This window comes from Monodon monoceros, unplaced genomic scaffold (assembly GCF_005190385.1).
Source record: "Monodon monoceros isolate NGI ecotype Baffin Bay Population unplaced genomic scaffold, NGI_Narwhal_1 Super_Scaffold_20, whole genome shotgun sequence".
Lineage (NCBI taxonomy): Eukaryota > Metazoa > Chordata > Mammalia > Artiodactyla > Monodontidae > Monodon > Monodon monoceros.
Window position 1 is genome coordinate 135653461 of NW_021703777.1, and position 16892 is coordinate 135670352.

Consider the following 16892-nt stretch of genomic DNA (forward strand, 5'->3'; position numbering starts at 1 on the left):
ACCAGATAGATTTAATCGATATTTATAGGACATTCCATCCGAAAATAGCAGATTACACTTTCTTCTCAAGTGCGCACGGAACATTCTCCAGGATAGATCATGTCTTGGGTCACAAATCAAGTCTCAGTAAATTTAAGAAAACTGAAATCATATCAAGCATCTTTTCTGACCACACCATGAGATTAGAAATCAATTACAGGGGAAAAAATGTAAAAAACACAAACACATGAAGGCTAAACAGTACATTACTAAATAACCAAGAGATCACTTAAGAAATCAAAGAGGAAATCAAAAAATACCTAGAGACAATAGACAACGAAAATACGACGATCCAAAACCTATGGGATGCAGCAAAAGCAGTTCTAAGAGGTAAGTTTATAGCAATACAAGCCTACCTCAAGAAACAAGCAAAATCTCAAATAAACAATCTAACTTTACACCTAAAGAAACTAGAGAAAGAAGAACAAACAAAACCCGAAGTTAGTAGAAGGAAAAAAATCATAAAGATCAGAGCAGAAATAAATGAAATAGAAACAAAGAAAACAATAGCAAAGTTCAATAAAACTAAAAGCTGGTTCTTTGAGAAGATAAACAAAAGTGATAAACCATTAGCCAGATTCATCAAGAAAAAGAGAGAGAGGACTCAAATCAATAAAGTTAGAAATGAAAAAGGAGAAGTTACAACAGACACCACAGAAATACAAAGCATCCTAAGAGACTACTACAAGCAACTCTATGCCAATAAAATGGACAACCTGGAAGAAATGGACAAATTCTTAGAAAGGTACAAACGTTCAAGATCGAACCAGGGGGTTTCCCTGGTGGCGCAGTGGTTGAGAGTCCACCTGCCGATGCAGGGGACGCGGCTTCGTGCCCCGGTCCGGGAAGATCCCACATGCCGCGGAGCGGTTAGGCCTGTGAACCACGGCCACTGAGCCTGCGCTCTGCAACAGGAGAGGCCACAACAGTGAGAGGCCCGCGTACCGCAAAAAAAAAAAAAAAAAGGTTGAAACAGGAAGAATTAGAAAATATGAACAGACTAATCACAACTAATGAAATTGAAACTGTGATTAAAAATCTTCCACAAACAAAAGTCCAGGACCAGATGGCTTCACAGGTGAATTCTATCAAACATTTAGAGAAGAGCTAACACCCATCCTTCTCAAACTCTTCCAAAAAATTGCAGAGGAAGGAACACTCCCAAACTCATTCTATGAAGCCACCATCACCCTGATACCAAAACCAGACAAAGACGCTACAAAAAAAGGAAATTACAGATCAATATCACTGACAAATATACACGCAAAAATCCTCAACAAAATACTAGTAAACAGAATCCAACAACACATTAAAAGGATCATACACCATGATCAAGTGGGATGTATCCCACGGATGCAAGGATTCTTCAATATATGCAAATCAATCAATGTGATACACCATATTAACAAATTGAAGGGTAAAAACCATATGATCATCTCAATAGATGCAGAAAAAGCTTTTGACAAAATTCAACACCCATTTATGATAAAAACTCTCCAGAAAGTGGGCATAAAGGGAACGTACCTCAACATAGTAAAGGCCATATACGACAAACCCAGAGCAAACATCATTCTCAATGGTGGAAAACAGAAAGCATTTCCTCTAAGATCAGGAACAAGAGAAGGATGTCCACTCCCACCACTGTTATTCAACATAGTTTTGGAAGTCCAAGCCACGGCAATCACAGAAGAAGAAGAAATAAAAGGAATACAAATTGGAAAAGAAAAAGTAAAACTGTCACTGATGCAGATGACATGATACTATACATAAAGAATCCTAAAGATGCCACTAGAAAACTACGAGAGCTAATCAATGAATTTGGTAAAGTAGCAGGATACAAAATTAATGCACAGAAATCTCCTGCATTCCTATACACTAATGATGAAAAATCTGAAAAAGAAATTAAGAAAACACCCCCATTTACCACTGCAACAAAAAGAATAAAACACCTAGGAATAAACCTACCTAGGGAGAAAAAAGACCTGTATGTAGAAAAGTATAAGACAATGATTAAAGAAATCAAAGATGATACAAACAGATGGAGAAATATACCATGTTCTTGGATTGGAAGAATCAATACTGTGAAAATGACTATACTACACAAAGCAATTTACAGGTTCAATGCCATCCCTAACAAATTACCAATGGCATTTTTCACAGAACTAGAACAAAAAATCTTAAAATTTGTATGGAGACACAAAAGACCCCGAATAGCCAAAGCAGTCTTGAGGGAAAAAAACAGAGCTGGAGGAATCAGACTCCCTAACTTCAGACTATACTACAAAGCTACAGTAATCAAGACAGTATGGTACTGGCACAAAAACAGAAATATAGATCAATGGAACAGGAGAGAAAGCCCAGAGATAAACCCACACACATATGGTCACCTTATCTTTGATAAAGGAGGCAAGAATATACAATGGAGAAAAGGCGACCGCTTCAATAAGTGGTTTCCTTCAATAAGGAAAACTGGACAGCTAAATGTAAAAGAATGAAATTAGAACACTCCCTAACACCATACACACAAAAAAAACCTCAAAATGGATTAAAGACCTAAATGTAAGGCCAGACACCATAAAACTCTTAGAGGAAAACATAGGAAGAATACTCTGACATAAATCACAGCAAGATGTTTTTTGATCCACCTCCTCGAGTAATGGAAATAAAAACAAAAATAAACAAATGGGACCTAATGAAACTTAAAACCTTTTGCAAAGCAAAGGAAACTACAAACAAGATGAAAAGACAACCTCAGAATGGGAGAAAATATTTGCAAATGAATCAACGGACAAAGGATGAATCTCCAAAATATATAAACAGCTCACACAGCTCAATATCAAAAAAACAAACAACCCAATCCAAAAATGGGCAGAAGGCCTAAATAGACATTTATCCAAAGAGGACATACAGATGATCAAGAAGCACATGAAAAGCTACTCAACATCACTAATTATTAGAGAAATGCAAATCAAAACTACAATGAGGTATCACCTCACACCGGTAAGAATGGGCATCATCAGAAAATCCACAAACAACAAATGCTGGAGAGGGTGTGGAGAAAAGGAAACCCTCTTGCACTGTTGGTGGGAATGTAAATTGATACAGCCACTATGGAGGTTCCTTAAAAAACTAAAAACAGAATTACCATATGACCCAGCAATCCCACTACTGGGCATATACCCAGAGAAAACCATAATTCAAAAAGACACATACACCGCAATGTTCACTGCAGCACTATTTACAATAGCCAGGTCATGGAAGCAACCTAAATGCCCACTGACAGACAAATGGATAAAGAAGATGTGGTACATATATACGATGGAATATTACTCAGCCATAAAAAGGAATGAAATTGGGTCATTTGTAGAGACATGGATGAATCCAGAGACTGTCAAACAGAGTGGAGTAAGTCAGAAAGAGAAAAACAAATACTGTACATTAATGCATATATGTGGAACCTAGAAAACTGGTACAGATCCAGTTTGCAGGGCAGAACACCTGGCTTAAACAGAAGGTGTTCAAGCCAGGTGTTCTGAACACCTCAACAGTCACTTAGGACTCACAAGACCAGATCACATATAGTCCCAGATCCGCCGTACTTCCTGTTGCTAACCACAAGAAGTATCTTATGTTTGAGTATACAGCCATGATGCAGCTTTTGGGGGAAACCTTATCTATCTCAGTGGTGTCTCTTAGAATTGAGAAAAATCTGATAAAAATGTCACTGACAGAGGAGGGAGAGATAGGTCCGCTGAGCAAAGGGAAATAATTTAATGTACATACCTTGGTTGCTCCATAAGCCTCTTGCCTCCTACTTGTTTAATTTTTAGGTTTTCAAATATGGTCATTAAAGACATGTCCTGCAACCATCTGGAGGGGCCCCCATTCCTCAGCTTGCACACCCTCCCTGCTCTCTGAAACCAGCCTCCTCAGCCCCAGCGGCTGCTTCCCAGAGCTTCCTCATTCTCCAGATTCTGCCACGCCCTCCCATGCCCAATGCCAACTAGCAATTTGTTCCATATCTGTGTTTTTCTTTAGGGGATAATAAAGGTCAGTGGTCAGACGACATAAAAACTTGGAAGGCTGGCCGCCTTAGGGAAATCTGCCAAGGGGCTGGATTTCACCAGAGAATGGAGGTGGGAAGGTGGGAAGATGCGGGGGGGTTGGGGGGGGCCGGCGGGGCATTCCCAGCAGACCAGTTTGGGGACATGGAAGTGCAGTGTGTGAACAGAGAGGCTAGGGGTCATGGGAAAAGTGGCTCTCGCCAACTGCAAAGGGTTCCGGATCATGCAGGTTAATAGAGGTCACCAGAACAATAAAATTAACAATAGCTAAAACTCAGAGGCCACCTCTACGTTCAAGACACTAAGCACTTTCCAAGCACCATCTCCTGTAATCCTCCTCTCACCCAACAAGGAGGCAGGTACTACTATGATCACCATTTCACACACAAGGGAGCTAAGGATGACCAGGGGTTAAGTAACTTGCCCGAAGTCCACACCGAGTAAACACCAGAGCCTAGATTTAAACCAGGGCAGTCTGATGCCAGAAGCCCCCCAGTCTTAAACAAATTTAAGCCAGAATCAGATGTATTAATTCCAGAAACAATATGGAACACAGATGTTTTCCAGGTTCCTCAAATTTAGTGTGTCCAGAAAGAAACTCCTAACGTGCCAGCACTCCATCTTAGCAAATGGCCCCACCACCCCTTGGTTTCCAAAGCAAACTGCAGTCATTCAGCAAGATCTCACTTTTTTTTTTTTTAATTTATTTTTGGCTGCATTGGGTCTCCATTTCTGCACCCGGGCTTTCTCTAGTTGCAGCAAGCGGGGGCTACTCTTTGTTGCAGTGTGTGGCTTCTCACTGTGGTGGCTTCTCTGTTGTGGAGCACGGGCTCTAGGCACGCAGGCTTCAGTAGTTGTGGCTTGAGGGCTCTAGAGCACAGGCTCAGCAGTTGTGGTGCACGGGCTTAGTTGCTCCACAGCATGTGGGATCTTCTGGGAGCAAGGATCAAACCCGTGTCCCCTGCATTGGCAGGTGGATTCTTAACCACTGTTCCACCAGGGAAGTCCCAGCATGCCCTCACTTGATGTAAGTGCCACAGAGGATACTTTGTACCTAGCTCACCTCTTGCCCAAAGCAGATGCTCATGTTTACTGAAGGCTTGGAGGTGAGAGAGGAGTGGTAAATGTTGTCCCTGCCACTAAGAAAAGACCTGGGGTAGAGCTTGGCACTGGGAATGGTCAAGAAGGCCAGATGTCAGGAATCCCGAAAGCTCTGACAGGAGGGTGAGGGGAGACCAACCCACGCCAAGGTGTCTAACTGGTTATTCCATGGTAGTAATGCCATGAAACCGGGCTAGAGAAGGGATAAATAGAAACAGGTGTCAAGGGTAGACAGTTTTAGTTTTAGAAATGCTGCATGTGGGGTATCCAAGTAGAAAGGTCCAAACGTAGCTGAAAAACTCAGGAGAGATAACTAGGGTAGAGGTGGAGGTTCTAGAATCTGTGTTAAAATCTGGGGACTCAGGTAGAGAAAAAAGAAGCCTGTAAAGAGAATAAAAAGCCAGAAACAAAGCTTGGAGAACTTGGAGGTATCAGTTAGACAAAAGCTGGCATTTCAAGGAGAAAGCAGCAGTAAACAGGCAGGAGAACCAGAACGAGGGCAGTGAGCCGGCCACAGGCAGCTGGACACTGTCGACCAAGCAAGCGGAGGCCCAAACTGTTACTGAGGGCCAAGCTGGGCTGCCCGGAGGAAGTGACACTGAAGATGAGGCCAGAAAGTGACCGGAGTTATTTAACAAACAAATCGGGTGGGCAGCAGGGCATCGAAGGGGAGAGGAATTATCTGCCCTAGACACGTACTGTGTCAGCAGCGAGAACTAAGGGCCACACAGTGGCGTGACGCAACACCACAGGCCTCCTAACCCACACCCCAAGGGGCAGGGCCATCAAGGGTTTCAGACAGAGATGCATCTGGAGACTGTGGCACCTGGGCGCTGAGGACCAAAGGGAAACTGGACAAGTCAGAATGCAGACCTGCGTGGAGACTTAGAGGAACCCAAGCAAGAAGAAAGCTGTGTGGCTTGGAGGTGGTGGAAAGACGTGAGGCCCCTGACTAGATGGGAGGGGGGTTGGTGAGGTTAGTACCTTCAGTGTTCTTACAAATTTAATGGTCTACTCAATTGTGATGTTACTGTTAGAGGCTGATTTTTCTTCCCAGGAAGCTATTACGGACACTAAAGATGATACCTCCCCCAACTCTAGTTAGGAGTGTGACACACGTAATCATATATATGTGACGCCTATGTGGATGTGATTATATGTGTACGTCTACACACATGATGGTTAGAAACAGACTGTTTGGCAGTGTTAGACTAGAGCCGGATTCTGTCACCGAATCTCCCACCAGTTTTCCCACAAGCCAAGAAAGGAAGAGTCAGCAGAAAAGGGGAGGAGGAGGGGTGCACCAGAAACAGAAGGAAGCAGCAACTATGCAGCGAGTCCAACGGAGATGTCTGGATGAGCAGCTCTGTCCAGCCCAGCCCCACGGCAGGCACACAGAGCCCTCACACAAGCCAGGGCAGCCGAGGCTGATACAATCACTCACTGAAAATCTGAGACCAAACTCCCTGGCACTGCTTCCACAAGCCCCAGACAATCTGGATTCTAAGGTGGCTCCTTACGCATTTTCCTTCCGGGGGAGGATACTCAGACACACTGGGTCACTCACTCATTCTGTGGGGCAACTATAAAGCAGATCTCACTGTAAACTCATAAATGGCCATTCTGGGATACAAGCAGAGCGAGTCCGACTGAAGTGGCCGGGGCAGCCCCTTCACATTGGCATGGTAAAGGCAGAGAAAAGCCTAAATCCCATAGAATCTCATCAGGGTGATGCCAATCTACCAGCAACTGATTAGGCACTGGCTAGTACCAACCGTCTAGGTCACGTCTCTCCTTTTTATTATTTTGGCTGCACCTCGCGGCTTGTGGGATCTTAGTTCTCCAACCAGGGATCGAACCCGAGCCCTAGGCAGTGAAAGTGCGGAGTTCTAACAACTGGACTGCCAGGGAATTCCCTTCAAAGCTTCTTAAATGAACTTTGATGCCACTGTCACATCAACATCCAGATCTTAGTACTTAAGAAAAATATGAACGTCTTGCTTGTTATACAAAGGAGGGTGCATGGTATAGACAGCAATGATGAGACTGGCCAAATGAGCTCCAGAGCCCTGCACAAATACTTGATCTCCATGTCTCAGTTTTATCATCTTCAATGTCAGAAAAATATCCCTTACCTTGCAGCCGTGATGATGAATCAAAGGGCCCAGTAGGTTCCCAGCACCCTGGAGGCACTCTATCATCTGAGTAATTCAGCAACTATGTACAGGTGCCTACTCTGGTCAGACACTACTTCAGGGGCTAGACATATAATGGCAAACAAGAGACATTCCTGGGGCTTCCCTGGTGACGCAGTGGTTAAGAATTGGCCTGCCAATGGAGGGGACACGGGTTCAAGCCCTGGTCCAGGAAGATCTCACATGCCGCGGAGCAACTAAGCCCGTGTGCCACAACTACTGAGCCCACGTGTCACAAATACTGATGCCCATGTGCCTAGAGCCCATGCTCCACAAGAGAAGCCACTGCAATGAGAAGCCCGCGCACCGCAACAAAGAGTAGCCCCCACTCACTGCAACTAGAGAAAGCCCGTGCGTAGCAACAAAGACCCAACACAGCCAAATATATAAATAAACAAATAAATTTATTTATTTATTTATTTTTTAAAAGAGAGACACACTCCTGGAGCATATACTCTAAGTGGAAAGACAATCAATAAATCAAGTAATAAATATGGATTACATCAGAAAAGCCAGAAACCATAGCTCTTCTTACAAGAGTGAGTGCTACTAGATGAGAGCAAACTTTCAGCCCCAGGAAGAAGTGCAACAAATGTTTCCGGCTCTCAGCAAGGCTTAATTCATTTCCAGAAAAGACTTGGCAGGATGTAGCTAATCACTCCTGCTTAGGCTTAAAGGAAGCTGACGAGCCAGCACAGAGGCAGTGGGGCAACCCTCTCCCAGTTATTTATTCCTAAAGGAGGCTCAGCAGCCTCAACCACCGATCTCCCCTGAGGTTTTTGCAGGGACTAGACTAGATCTGGCAAAAACAGAAAGCAGCTAACTAAGCTGAGAGACAGTAACTGGGTCTTTCACACATTAATCTTATGACCCTGATGAAGCAGTCAGTCTCAGAAGCCTGAAAGGGGCACCAGAGCCAAGGAGACTTCACACCTGCTCAGTGATTTGTCACTCAGGGAAGTTCTTTCCTTTTCTCCAAACAAAGGACCCATCAAGGATTGCCTTTTGCTTCTACTAGAGAAAAAGAACAGCTCTTTGGGCATAGCGATGTTCTACTTTTGTTTGCGATTCAGGTCTTGAGGTACAAGGCTCCAGAATTAAGAATGAACCTCAGCTTTTTTAAAATGATGAGAAAAAAAATCCACAGTAAAAAGAATATTATTCAGCCTTAAAAAGAAAATTCTGATACCTGCTGCAACATGGATGAACCCTGAAGACATTATGCTTAGTGAAATAAGACACAAAAGGGCAAACATTGCATAATTCCTCTTATGTGAGGTCCCAAGACATCAAATTCAGAGACAGAAGTAGAATGGTGATTGCCAGGGACTAGGGGAAGGGCAAACAGGGAGTTATCCTTTAATGAATACAGAGTTTCTGTCTGGGAAGATGAAAAAAGTTCTGGAGATAGATGGTGATGGTTGCACAACAATGTGAATTTACCTAATGCCACCGAACACCTAAAAGTGGTTATAAACCGTCTATTTTACGTTATATATATTTTACCACAACAAAAAAATTAAAAAATAAACTTCACCTAATGCTTTTTTCCTAGTTTAAATAGGATTTAGTCGAGTACTCAGAAACACTCTGCAGTGGGTACAGCCCCAGAAACACCTGTAAAGAGCTCACCTGTATTGGGACCCTCAGTCTCCCCCATGTCCTGGGATCTGCAGGACACACCTACGACTCTAACACAGCCAAAGAGGACCTTGGCTCATTCTCTACTCAGCGACACTGTTCTTAGAAATCTCTCCACAGCTTCACATGCAGGTTTATGATCAATTCCTCCCAAATACTAGGTTGACCCTTTTGTCAATGAAACCCCTGGAGCCTGGGGGCGGGGGTGGCGGTGGAGGGGTGCAGGCGGGAAGGGCACCTTACTTCTCTCACGGCCACGTCTGATGAGGCTGTATCAGTGATTGATTTGGAGGATTTTCACAACTGGGAGGGATATTAATAGACACCAAATTCAACCAACTAATTTTGGCAGCTCAGAAGCTGCCTACTTGGTCCTATTAACTACTCCTTTGCAGAAGGGTTTCTCTGGCATAGCACAGAAGCAAAGCCGAGTGGCCTCTCCACCTCTCTGACCCCTAACTTCTAATTTTCTTTCAGTCACAGTGGTCTGGGCTCTGGAGCAGGCCGGTGATACAAACAAGGCAATTGCTGGGGGCCAGGAGCAAGGGTAATATAATGAAGGAAACCTAAGATTTCCACCAGAGGTTGAAAAGATACCAGAGGCCAAGGGGACAAATTGACCTCAGGTGCTGAGGCCATTAACAATCTCCAACTCTAAAACTCACAGGAGGCAGGCATGCTGCGCCTGTGTGGATGGCACCCAAGCACAAAGCTAGGAATCTTAGCTGCTTCTACTGAATCATGAACCTGGGCTGGGGTGGGGTGGGGTGTATGTGTGTGGAGTAAACCAAGAGCCACTAAACAGAGCCGACGTGCAGACTGTAGTGGCGGTGGCAGCGGGGAGGCAGAAGCTTATAAATGCTGGTATACCTACAGCAAAGGGCAGCCCAGCAGCGCCCCACAGAGGGAATTCCCTCATCTGCATAAGAGGGGAGCTGGTCTCAAATAGTACTGCCCCCAGAGCTCCGTAGCACAAGGCACAGCCTTCCACTCAGGCGGTTGCACAAGCGCGCTGGCTAATGAATGGATGCATGCAGTCACCAAATGGCTAGCCAAACCCAATTCTCTAAAGGCATTAATCTTGGCAGTGGAATCCAGATCCTCTTCTCTTCAACTCTCTCCCTAGAAAGTAAAATATTAAGTCAATGGTCTTTGGCTCCCAGGACAGCAAGCACCTATTATAAAGGGAATGTTGGGAATGTTCTAAGAGAAAAAGCAGGAAAGCAGTAGGAAGAACATTAAGTGGGCCAGAGGAAGTTAAAAGCTTCACGTGGTAGCTCAAAAAAATCGGCCAGACTCCAAGAGGTCCAAGAAAATTGCAAATGTTCCAAAATGATCGAACCCATTGCCTTCACGTGTATAGCCAACAACTCACCCGTCTGGCCTCATTTGTAGTTACAGACGTATGTTTTCCTAAAAATCACCATACGACACAAAAAGTCCACAGGGTTTAAGGGAAAAAGTGGAATTAGGGGTATAACACCCAAAAACTTAAGATGGTAAACTTACACACACGGTAAGAAGCTAACAAAAACCTAACAAAAATGACAGCACAGTTTGACAAATTAAATGGTTAAGAAATGCATATATACTACAACTATGGCACTTAACCAGGTCTGCAGCTCATGAGTTATTGGGAAATAGGGTGAGTGTTGTAACAAGAGACATGCACAGGGTGTAGCTCATGGCACAGTCAACTGAGACAGCTGGTGGATGTCTGAAGTGTGTATAGTCTACATGGCTTGGTTCAGCTGAGTTCAATTTTCTGTTTACCTATTACCCATAGATGAAATTATGCACACTAAACTCAATATTCCCGTTATATTCAACTTGTTTCCTAAAGTATCAATCCCACTGGAACAAATCCATGCTTCCAAACAAGTGTTTAAAGCAGAACTGACTGTACCTTACTTCAGGTACCCTGGATGTATCAACTCCATGCTCTTTCCTATCACAGCACCATAATTTGATACATGCTGTTGCCTTGCCTGCAAAGGTTCCCCTACCCCCATTCCACTTTGGGGAACTCCTCATTGTTCAAGGCCTACCTCAAAGAAATGTTACTTACATTTCTCTCACTCCTGACCCTAAATTTCTTCTACTGTACAAGTATGCTAAACATAACTCTATGTCAAATACTGATCAGGGCATGCCCTCTTCTTTGCACACCACTTGGCACAAACAGGGTGAAAAATAATGATTTTTCCCATTGAAATTAAATTACCAAGCTCATTAGATGCTTGAAAGAGATGGCAAATACTTAGAAAAGATAGCATAAAGTGTTTTTGAGAGGGGGGAAAAAAGGATGACTTTCAGAGATGAGAAAACTGGAGACTGACATTGCAAGTAAAAATATAGTCACCTTGGGCTTCCCTGGTGGCGCAGTGGTTGAGAGTCCACCTGCCGATGCAGGGGACACGGGTTCGTGCCCCGGTCCGGGAAGATCCCACATGCCACAGTGAGGCTGGGCCCGTGAGCCATGGCCGCTGAGCTTGCGCGTCCGGAGCCTGTGCTCCGCGACGGGAGAGGCCACAACGGTGAGAGGCCCGCGTACCGCAAAAAAAAAAAAAAAAAAAAAAAATATATATATAGGTATAGATAGATAGAGCGAGAGAGAGAGAGAGTCACCATAAGGAAACAAAGGAAGACTTAAAAACAGATGATCATCATGGCATTTTCAACTTGGAAAAAGAGGCCAGAGCAAAAAGTTCTTAAATATTAGTTAAGAACTGAAAAATATCAAGAAGGTGCTTAGAAAGAAAGCAAATTTTATACCGGTCTGCTATAGCAAGCAGGAGAATTTAGCAACAGTTTGGCTGAAGTAAGAGGGGAGGTGCAGCAGACAGACAAATGTCCAGGTCCTAAGACCACCCCCTTGGGTTGGGGGTTGCGGGGGACTCACGAAAAATAACTAGAGTCTTCAGGAATACAATGCAGTCACTGAAAATTCAGCTTCTTGAGAATATTTATAATCAGACCCTTCCTGGGTAAACGTTACTTGAAAAAGAAACATAAAAATAAAGACAATATCCCCCACTTTTAAGTTTTATTTTCACTATTTAAAGCTACTAGAAACACCAGCCCTGTGCTTTCCCACCACAGAAAAATGTGAATGACATAACAAAGTCCAGCAAAAGGAACAAAGGCAACGGAACGTGAGGTCCAGATGCTAGGTCTCTTCTTACTAAATGTGTGACCCTGGGCAAGTGACTCTGCCCTTCCTGTGCTTCAGGACACACAAAATGGAACTAACCACAACTACCTGGCAGGGTGGATTTGTAAGTGGTAGAGACTACTAAACAGTAGACTTGGTATCACAAACCTAGAGTAACCCTTACAGACAACTGAGTCGCATTCCTAAAACCAGAAATTATGATTCCAAAACAAAAAGGCATTAGCAGATAATAATGTCATTTAGAAGACATTCTTTCATTTTAAATTTGTGTATGCCCAGCAAATCTAAATATATATAGCAAGCTAATTTACTCAGCTATCTGGAGGTACATTCTACAGTTAATGTACCCTACTGGATACACCAGGAAACCATGTGGTTTCAAAAGAGTACAGGAAGGCATGATGGTCACAATTTCTCTTTTGCACCGGCAGGCTACTGATAATACTCATTTTGAAATGTTTCCAGGCCTCTCCTACTCTGCATGATGTGGTATTCAATAAACCTGCCAATTTTTATTTATGCCGGGGGAAAAAAAAATGCTTCCAAAGTAGATTCCATAACCCTATAGTGGGACCCTCCAACTTAACCTCATATGTTTTTCTCACACTTGAACTGTGACCTCAGAGTAAGTCCGTATCTGTGCTCTGGGCCTTCCTCCTCAGACAGGAAACCTCGAAATGCCTCGCTCTAAAATTCCCAAAGTCCTGCTGGGAAACAAGCTATTGAGAAAGATAAGTTAGAAGAGCACATATGTGAATTATATCTCAATAACAGAGTCAACCCTGTAATATTCTACAGGAGCCACCTTATCCCTCAAAAATGCCTAATTTGGGGACGGTGAGAGATGTACGTAAATCATTCCAAAATGAGACATGGATAACATATACACAAGAACATACAAAGCCATTTTTATACAGCATACAAACCAATTACCTTGTGCACATAATTTCATTGAGTAGCACCCCAAAACATTTCCAAAAATTGGCAGGGGTATAAACTACCGGACATGGACCTTGCTAAGAGCTTTTAAGTAAAGAGCCAGTGAAGAACTGCCATGACTGGCAATCACCGTTACCAAGTTCAGTGACTAGTCACTACCCTGGTCCAGGCTATCCTTTTCTCTCTTCCTAACTGGTCCTGAAGCCACTAGTTTTGTCCACCTTTCTAACCATCCTTCTCATAGCACAGTGATTTTTCTAAAACGCAAACCTAACCCTGTTAACTTCCCCGCTTAGAACTCAATTTAGTGATTTCCCACCTGGCCTTAAGATAATTTCTGAACTCCTTATTGTGAAGGAACACCGGAGACCTTTTGTGATCTAGTTCCTGCTTACCTCTCCAGTCCCACCTTTCTACCATTTATATTTCAACCTCAGGGAATGTCTCTCACTCTCTCCACTCTGGCTCCTGGGCCTGTACCATGCCTATTTTTGTGCAAGCAGAAAGCTTGACATGCAGAAGACCTCAAAATATGATGGCTTAAAAAATTAACGTACGCATTCTCAAAGGGGGCGAAAAAAGCCCCCTCTTTTTATGTACAAAGCGTAAACATGCATATAGCACATAAAAAGGGCATACAGTGTGAAAGCAGCATTAAAATTTCCTGGAGTGGGCAATCAAGAAAACAACGTGTAAAAAAGCTCGGGTGTGCGGGGGGGCGGGGAGCGCGGAGTCGTCGTTGTAAAAAGGTTTATAAATACTGGATTACAGCAAGATGTGAGTCAAAGTTGGAAACTCAAGTTCACGCAATACAGAAGCCAGCTACACATCTTTCTACTTGAATATTCCCATTTCACCTCAAACTCATACACAAAGCTACCCAATATGTCCCCCCATCCATCAAAAAACAAACCACCAGAAAGACAGCCAAACGATTCCCTTCAACGTTTCTGCCTCTCATTAGCAAACTCCTGGTCACTGAATTCAAAGGGCTAGCTAGCTCCGCAGTCAGGGAACCGAGGCTGTGACCTTGGGGAGACCACCTCGGTCTCCCCGGCCACTCAGGCAGCCTCAGCGAATGCAGGACCGCAGAGCTGAGACCCCAGGTCTGGCTCCGAGGACGTGGCGCAGAAGCACAAGGAACGTATGGCCGTGACCGTCGATGGGAAGGGACTGGAGTTACACAAAACCTCACAAAAACCCCTACCAAGGATCTGAACTCTCCCCTTCTCCCTCGACGGGTCAAAGGGTGGAAAGTGGCGTCCACTGAGTTCTGTGCTTCAGGCACCTGTCTCCAGGCGCCCGCGGGGGTCTCGGCCGCAGGCCTCGGCGGCCACGCGCCCGGCCAACGCCCGGAAGCTGAGGACCTCCTGAGATCTGCCCCCGGCGGGCGCCCCAGCCCCGTCCTAGCCCGGAGGAGACTCCGCCCGGCCGCCCAAGCCGACTCGCAGGCCCGCGATGGCGGAGCGGCTGCGCGAGCACACAAAGGCGGCGGTCTCGGTGGGGACCAAACCCTCGCCCGGTCTTCCCGAACGCCGGCGCAGGCCCGCGCCCCGCGCCCCGCCCGGCCCTCCGAGTGACCTTGGGCGCGTCCCTCCCCGCCCAGCCTCAGTTTCCCCGGCGACGCTAAGACGAGGCCCCGCGGCCTGCCAGGGCGGCCGGCACCCGCGGCGCGGCCTCCCCACTTCCGTCCCCGCGCCGAGCTAGTCTTGCGCGGAGAGCGGGGCGGGCGGGCAGGCGAACAGGCCCGCGGGCCCGGGGAGGCCCGGTCGGAGGTCGGGGCCCGAGCGTGGTCGGCCGCGCCACGGCGGCTCCTTGGGCCGCGGCGCCGAGGCCTCCGCAGGCCGCGAAGCCGCCCGAACCCCGAATCCGCCCGGCCCTGCCTTGCCGCCCCCTCCCCGCAAAGTCTGGCCCTGCCTGGCGCTGGTGAGGCTCGGCAGGCGCGGCGGTCGACGCACCCAAGCGAGGACGGACCTTTGGAAGCCGCTGAGAAGCCCTCAACAAGACACCGCCGCCTCAACAGCGACCCACTTCCGCTCCGGAGACCTCGGCTCCGCCCTCCGCGCGTCCCTATTGGCCACCGCTGTCCCTACTCCCGTGGTCGGCCGGTTGAGGAGGTATATTTTCAATCTTATTGGATAAGAAACCATCTATTACCACTTTGAAATGGGCCTCCTTCCGGCTCCGCCCACGCTCGTGAGCTCAAGCTTATGACTTCCCGCGAGAGAGCGGTAGGCGCCCCTCGGCCCGCAAGGCCTCCCGGGAGTCGTGGTCTGGGCTCCGGCTGCCCGGCTCGCGGCGCGGAGCCCGACGCGCCTCTCCCAGCCGGTTTCCTGGGGCCTCTACTATCGGCCTGGATCTGCAGGTCCTCCGGGCGCCCGCGCCCCACGACGTGCCAGGCCCTGGGCCTGCGCCTGGTCCCTGCGATCCCGGGCTCTGCCAGGCTGTTGGTGGAGACGCGAGGGAAGTACAGCCCGGCCCATCTTCGGGATCCCGGAGGAGGCACTCAACCAGGACGTCTGGGAGGGCTCCCCGGAGGAAACGACCTGCGAACTGAAAGGACTAGAATGGAGGAGAGAGTTCCAGGAAGAGGGAGCCTGGATGGGGAAAGGTGGGCTAGCATGTCCAGAAAACTGGAGGCTGCCCAGTGCGCCACGGGTTCAGAGGTTGGGAGAGGTTGGGGTCGGGGAAGGCACGAGTCAGACCTTGGAGGGCCCACATGCCAGGCTAAGAGTTTGGATTATCCCGAAGACAATAGGTGTCAGGAAGGGAAGGACTGAACCCGTGGAGTACTCTTCTCGCCCAGGTCCGGTCCAGCCCGGTCTTGGGAAATGGGCCATGGCCCAGGCAAAAGCCTGGAGGTCTCTGGGACATCTGGTGCAACTCCCAGAATCAAGAAGAGAGTGTGGGCCCTGGATCCCTCCTGCCTGAGATTGAATCCCAGCTCCATGGTTCAGGCAAGTCTCACGTTTCCCTGGCCTGTAGCATGGAGATAATAGCAGTACTTATCTCGGGGAAGGTGGGAGTCGGGAGGACTCAACACTGTGAACACAGGTGCATGCCAGCCCTGGGTGGGGCTGCATATCAGAATTGGGATTAGAGAATCTGGTGGTAGGTTCCTTGAGTTCAGCTCCCAGAACTGGACTTGGGCATGGATTTGGCAACCAGAAAAGAGAGCCCAGCTTGTCTCTCTTGTTCTGAGAATAACCAGGTCATCCCAGCAAGGCCACCCTGGACATGCCCACACTGCGGCCAGGTAGAGAACAAGAGGGACCTCCAAGGCCACCTAGGTCCAGGCTCTAAACTGGTGCACAGCCAGCCCTGTTGAACCTTATTGGCCAAAGCAAGTCAGCCCAGATTCAGGGACTGGGGGAAATAGACTCTGCCTATTTCCTACTCTGTTCCTTGCCTTGGCAGGGGTCACAAGGCAAGGAGCATGGATACCGGGAGACATTGTTGCCATCAGTTTACCACACAAGGCTGGCCCTCAGCCCATAAACTCAGGGGATGGCCCAAGACCTGACCCTACTGGGGTTTGTATGGAGCCGAAGCCCCAGGTGCTCTCAAGGCAGCTCTGAGCAGCTGCCCAGTCCAGGAGGGCAGGTGGGGACCCTGTGGATTGCCAACCAGCATTACTCCTAATAGCACCCTGAGTCTGTTGAGCCACCACCTCTCCCCTCTGCTCCAGAGGCCAGTCTGATAGGTGAAGGGTAATTCTCTCCCTCTGCCACAGTGCTT

The 16892-nt window shown here is 46.9% G+C and overlaps 1 protein-coding gene across 4 annotated transcripts in view; it reads right to left on the bottom strand.

The window, feature by feature from the left end:
• RNF4 (ring finger protein 4) overlaps positions 1–15185 on the bottom strand; it is a 40613-nt gene extending 25428 nt beyond the window's left edge. For all 4 annotated transcript variants that reach the window (XR_003795569.1, XM_029235091.1, XM_029235090.1 and 1 more), the window contains exon 1: positions 15129–15185. The gene's annotated coding sequence lies outside the window, so the exon portion shown is untranslated. The remainder of the gene's footprint in view (positions 1–15128) is intronic.
• Between the last annotated feature and the right edge of the window lie 1707 nt (positions 15186–16892).